Source organism: Phyllobates terribilis, unplaced genomic scaffold (assembly GCF_046119375.1).
Source record: "Phyllobates terribilis strain yellow unplaced genomic scaffold, ASM4611937v1 Scaffold_449__1_contigs__length_1482836, whole genome shotgun sequence".
NCBI lineage: Eukaryota > Metazoa > Chordata > Amphibia > Anura > Dendrobatidae > Phyllobates > Phyllobates terribilis.
Window position 1 is genome coordinate 1,420,424 of NW_027363209.1, and position 6,620 is coordinate 1,427,043.

The 6,620-nt window shown below is 45.2% G+C and overlaps 1 pseudogene; it reads left to right on the forward strand.

Moving 5' to 3' along the window:
• Nucleotides 1-341: 341 nt before the first annotated feature.
• On the forward strand, nucleotides 342-2,147 carry LOC141229017 (general transcription factor II-I repeat domain-containing protein 2B pseudogene; annotated as a pseudogene).
• The last annotated feature ends 4,473 nt before the right edge of the window (nucleotides 2,148-6,620 follow it).

Below are 6,620 nucleotides of genomic sequence, written 5' to 3' on the forward strand. Positions count from 1 at the left end.
CCGGCCGCGGGACACAGCTCACCGCGTCTGCCGGGACTCCTCCGGTTCCTGAGGAATGATGAGTACACGTGCTTCCTCCCCTGTCCCCTGCAGCAGCCACTCTGTTCTTCTGACACTCGGGCAGACAATTCTTCCAATGGGAGTCCCGATTCTCTGCCCAAGTGTCAGAAGAACAGAGTGGCTGCTGCAGGGGACAGGGGAGGAAGCACGTGGTATGTGTGTACCACTCCTGTTCTCATGATACATCAGGAACCACAGGAGTCCCAGCAGACGCAGTGAGCTTTATCATCCTTGCACCAGAGTAGACCCTGACATCTGCGGGTCACAGTTAGCCCTTAAATATGTCAGCTAACATTAAAAAAAGGAAGACTGATGCAGAATGCAGAGTTTTTAAAAAGGAATGGACTTCTAAATATTTATTTACTGAAGCCAAAGGTAAAGCTGTATGCTTAGTTTGTGGAGAGCAGATAGCTGTGTTTAAGGATTACAATTTAAGTCGCCATTATGAGACTAAACATGCAGAGAAATACAAGAACTTGACAGAGGCAGAGCAGGCACGGGCATCTGAAGATTTGCTATCAAAACTGCAAAGGCAGCAAGGATTTTTTACAAAGCTCCACACATCCAGGGATGCAGCCGTCAGAACAAGCTTTGTAATATCCCACAAAATTGCAAGAAACAGTAAGCCATTCTGTGAAGGGGAGTTCGTCAAAGAATGTTTGGTGGACTCTGCAGCGATAATTTGTCCTGAGAAAAAAGAAGCATTTTCAAATGTGCCCCTCTCCAGACGAACCGTAACAAGACGGGTAGAAGACATTGCGGGGAATTTGGAGTTTCAGCTGAAAAACAAAGTTGATGATTTTATTTTTTTTTGCATGGCTCTGGACGAGAGCTGTGATATCCGTGATACCGCCCAGTTACTTATCTTTGTACGCGGAATAACAAAAAAATTTGAGATGACCGAAGAGCTGTTAGCTTTGCGATCAATGAAAGGTACCACAACAGGGAGTGATTTGTTCACCGAAGTAAATGCATCCATGGACAAACTGGGCCTAAAATGGAACAAATTAGTAAGTGTTATAACCGATGGCTGTCCAAATATGACAGGGAAAAACGTTGGACTTTTGAAGCGGATGCAAGATAAAGTGAATGAAATAAACCCAGAACAGAAATTGATATTTTTGCATTGCATTATTCATCAAGAAGTGCTGTGCAAGTCGGTGCTAAAAATCAGCCATGTTGTTGATGTTGTAACTAAGACAGTTAATTTTATCAGGGCAAGAGGGCTGAATCACAGACAGTTTGTTGCACTGTTGGAGGAGCAAGAAAGTGAACATAGTGACATAGGCTACCACACCGCTGTGAGATGGCTCAGCCTTGGAAAGGTGCTTAAAAGAGTATGGGACCTGAGAGCTGAGATTCAGGATTTTTGTAAGATGAAAGGCAAAGACATCCCAGAGTTCTCAGATAAGCACTGGATGGCAGATCTGGCCTTTGCCATTGATGTGACTACACTAATGAATGAGCTAAATAGCAAGCTCCAAGGCAAAGGCCTCTTTGCACATGAAATGTTCAGCTTGGTGACAGCTTTCATGAGAAAGTTGAAGTTTCTTTCTAGCCAATTGAAGGACAAAATTCTCACTCACGTGCCAACACTGAAAGAAGTCACACCATCAGCTGATCACCTCGACAAGTATTCATCCATGTTAGCGGCTTTATATGATGAATTTTCCAGAAGATTTGAAGACTTCAAAGGAGTTGAGAGTGAAATGCACACGATTTCCTCTCCCTTTGCATGCTGTGTGGATAATGCACCCAGTGATGTCCAGTTAGAACTCATTGATCTGCAGTCTGACAATCTACTGGCAGAGCTTTTTAAATCAGTATCACTGCTGGAGTTTTATTCTTCTCTCAAAGAGGAAAACTTTCCAAACATAAGGAGGCATGCTCAGAGGATGTTGGTTCTCTTTGGATCTACCTACGTATGTGAACAAACATTCTCACTGATGAAGTTCAACAAATCCAGATACAGATCCTCTCTCAGTGATGATCACTTGTGTGCTGTTCTTCGCATATCCACCTCAGATATTGAACCTAACTTCAATGAACTTGTTCAGGCCCAAAACAGGCTAGATTACTCTCATTGAACATTTTCATGTTATTGAAATGTTTAATTTTCTGTTCTTTACGAAGTTAAAGGGATGCCGTTCGTTAAAAAACTAACATGATATCTTGACCTAAAATAGCAAGTTTTTTCCAAACACTGTTCAAGTTAACAATTTTCTAAAGTGAACAATCACAAGCTGGTTGCAGTTCAACATCTTATCATTAAATAATGATGTAATTAGGTCCTCCGTATTTTCATTGTATTTTAAATCTTTGCATTGTTTAACATACTGTTTGTTTATGAAAAGATAGCATATGTATATATACAGTATTGGGTAGAACGGAGTTAATTATATTAGTCCGGCCCTCTAAAACCATCCCAATTTCTCATGCGGCCCCCTGGCAAAATTAATTGCCCACCCCTGTAGTAGTGGGTGAGGGTGGAGGACACACTTAGAGGTGACACCACAAAATTCATATTTAATAAACGGCCATCTTAGGTTCAAGGTCTTTGATTGTGGTCTTCTGTCGGGGTCCAGCAAGAGGCTGTAGCTGGCTGAAGATACACGGTCCTCGCGCTCTGGCCTTGAGGCGAGGAGCGGGCTAGAGTTAACGGCTGTCTCTACCAGGTCAAGGTCCCTACCTAAGAAGGCCTGGAGGGGAGCAGGGGAGCAGAGGAGACAAGCTCCACAGGCAAAAGGATCCCAGGGAGATACCGACGGAGCGGCATACGCCACCTGTACTCTTTATTCTGGCCAAGCCAGAGGGACTCCTGCTGCAAGAGGGGACCGGCCCCCGATATCTGACTCTGTCACTTCAAGTCTGACTAGTGGATCCCACCGGGTAACGGACGGAGCGGAGTCGCCACAGGTACCCTTGTTCTGTGCATAGTCCAGAGTGAGACCCGGCCTTGTAACACGCACCACATACGGACAGGAGAGGACGTAGTGGGAAAGTCTAGGAACACTCTGGTGCAGGGGTCCTGATTCTTGCACCCGAACTACCCGGAGTGTGTCGAACCCCCCTCCCTGGTGGCCACAGCGTGCCGTGAGGAGCGAAGAGAAGCCTTGCAGCTGACGCCTAACAACGTGAGTAAAGCTTGGAAGACTTCATCCGTGCCTCCGGTCCCTTATTTCAGCATGGCACCGCACCACACCACCCACTAAGACTCCCCTCATCCGTCCTTCTCTGCCCTGAGGCCCTGCTCCGCTTGTGGGGAGTAGTACCATCTGCTGTGCCACGACATCCCGCCTCAGAGGACTGAACGCAGCGCTGGTGGAAGATCACCAGAAACCACAGGTGGCGTAGTCATTTAATCCACTCGATTACCACCATCCCTCCTAGCCCCTTATTTTGATGTGACGACCCTGGCCACGGAACGGGTCCAGGCCACGACTGCAAACCCCCAACATCTGACCCGGCTCCGAGTACCCCCATCTCTCAGGGGAGGGCTAGCGAGCGAGTGAACGTCACATCTCCATCCAATCTCACTGAGCGACAGCGAGTACAAGGTACAAAGGGCAAATCTGTCACTTCTAGATGAGTAAAGACATGTGTAGAAAAAGATCCCAAAAGACGGGAAGCCGTAATTTCAGCAAAAGGTAATCCTTCGAAGTATTGACTCAGGCTTAATACAAATACTCATCACAATTTTTTAATTTATATTTTTATATTTAGAAAACCATTTATCATTTCCTTTACACTTCACAAATATTTGCTATTTTGTGTTCGCATATCACAGAAAATTCCCCAAAAAAACATTTAAAGTTTGTGGATGTAACGAGAAATAACGTGGAAAAATTCACGCAGTATGAATACATTTTAAGGCACTTTATATTATTTAAGGCACTGTCATCAACCCACATATTAGGTGACATTTATTGCTCTTTGTATTACCATTGTACCCCCCTATCTATTTTTTTTTTTACTTCTTATAATGTACTACAATAAATTTGCATATTTATACTAATTTACTTGTCCGGTTCTCCTATTTTCTGCCTATGTCTTATGGACAGTTTAAAGGTAACAAAACATGAATAGAGGTATTAATCGAGGGGAAGTCGCAGCCAAGGCTGGCTAGCGATCTATCTCCTCTGTTTATGCATTTTTCGGCCATGTACAGTAATAATTGTTTCTGTGTTTTTCACAGTTTTGGTCGGTATCAATATGGACTTTAGAGCACATGATGGCACGTGGGTCTCCTTATTAGATGACGTTCTTAAAGACAATCAGGAGGTTGGGGCCAGGGTGAACAGGGATGTACAGGATGCTATCAACAAATTTAAGGACCTTCTTAGAAGACGCACCAGGATTTGGTGGAAGCATGCGTTTTTGTTAAAATATATACGAAGGGGATTAATCCCTAGAGGCCTACGGGTCCAAGTGTTCCCCTCATTTCCCATATCGGATGAAAACTTTAAAAATAAATGGGAGGAATTGGCAAATACCTGCGGGATGGGTTTTATAGCCTTGCTTAAAGACATGAATGCCTCCTCTTTCAAAGAAATCGAATTGGAGATTGATGAGCTTCAAACTACACTTAAAAATGGACTCCCTAGTGAAGCATTGAAAAAGTTAAACGACAATATGGATGTGGAACTACAAAAGTGGGCCACGGACATTCAGTCGACCAAGTCAAAAAAATTCCAGAGAGACGTACGCGATAAACAAGACCAACAGGTATATAGATGGAGAAACCAATACCAGAGATCTCGCCCTAGATCTCGCCCTAGATTTCGCAATACGTCTTATTCTAGGTCGAGGTCGACATCAATACAATCTAATGCTTCACAGGAAGATCCACATTCATCTACTAATTCGAAGGGGGCTGTCCAACCCATTCCCACAGATACAAACAAGATGAAAACCAGACAAGCAAACAAGCCGAGAGCCCCATATACCCATGTCACAGGGATGTCTTCTCAGCGGGGGCTCCAGGTAATTAATCTGTCCTCTCATAATTTGACCTCAGCGCAACTGGAGGTCTTGGGAAAAGGGTTAACATTCTCACCCACTTATGGTTTCAATTTTTTTACAGCGTTAAAAGACCTCCAGCTCTTCTCTCGTAAACTTATCCTCAAGAAATTACATCACAAGGGCCCGGATATGATTACAGCTCATACGGAAAGTGAGGCTTTGTAGTGTTTGGAGGAGCTACTGGATGAAAAAGAGAAATCAAGAACAGGTGGGTTCCCTCAATCGATTTTGCCCAGATCCACAAGGTTCTCTCACTTGTCTCTTAGCCCAGCCGTGGACATTTTTACTAAGTTGGTCACGGAGGATTTGAGAAAACTGTCACCTAGACGACAGTTTGACAATCTCACCCACCGACATCGTGTGGCGATTTCACAGCTACAGTCGTTACACGATGTGGTAATCAAGGCAGAGGACAAGGGGGGCAACATTGTGGTCTGGCCTTGCGATAAATATGAGCGTGAGGTTTTCTGCAAATTGAGGGACCCCCATACTTATGCCAAATTGCCCTCCTGCCCCCTATCCTCCTTTTCGGCTGACCCTGGAGACATTTTAACAAGGGCTTTTGAGGAAGGTATTATTACAAAGAAGGTGCTGGATGGCTTATCGGTTGATTTTCCCAGGACCCCCACGTTCTATTGCTGCCTAAGGTCCACGAGGATGCCGTCAACCCGCCGGGACGTCCGATTGTGTCTGGGATTGGCGGCCTTTGTGAGCCTATTTGTAAATTCATTGATCATTATCTAAAACCTTTGGTTGAGACATTACCATCCTATGTATAGGACACGACCGATGTCCTGAATCGGGTTGACGGTATCCTCGTGGAGGAAGGCACCTTGCTTGTGACAGCCGATGTAGAGAGTCTCTACACCAGCATTGAACACGCTGATGGTATAAATGCAGCCCGCCTCTTCCTGGCGGCTTCCAACCTGGACGGCCCTGTGTGCGAATTTATTCTGGAGCTGCGGGAGTTTGCCCTCACTCACAATTTTTTTGTTTTTAAAGACAGTTTTTTTTCTACAGACGCGTGGCACGGCCATGGAGGCGGCATGTGCGCCCTCGTACGCTAACCTCTTCCTTGGGCAGTGGGAGAGGGAGATTTTTGGCGATGGGGGCACGCGGGTTGCACACCATGTGCTGTGCTGGATAAGCTATATAGATATTTTATTTTTGTGGCAGAGCTCAAGCCAGCAGCTCCAATCATTCATGGACGAGCTCGGCGTGAATCAGTACAATATTAAATTGACATATTTTTGACACTAGAAAGGTGGACTTCCTAGACATCTCACTGCACGTGGACTCTCAAGGACGCATGCAGACAGATGTGTATAGGAAGCCAACCGCGGTTAATTCTCTGATTCACGCCGGTTCCGCCCATAGTCCCGCTACGATTAGGGCCATCCCGGTTGGACAATTCCTAAGGATGAGGCGGATTTGCTCATCTGACGCGGATTTTGAGCGTCAGGCCAAAGATCTGAGGCATAGATTTGAGGAGCATGGCCATAGCCGCAGATGTATTAAATATGGCTATGAGAGAGCAA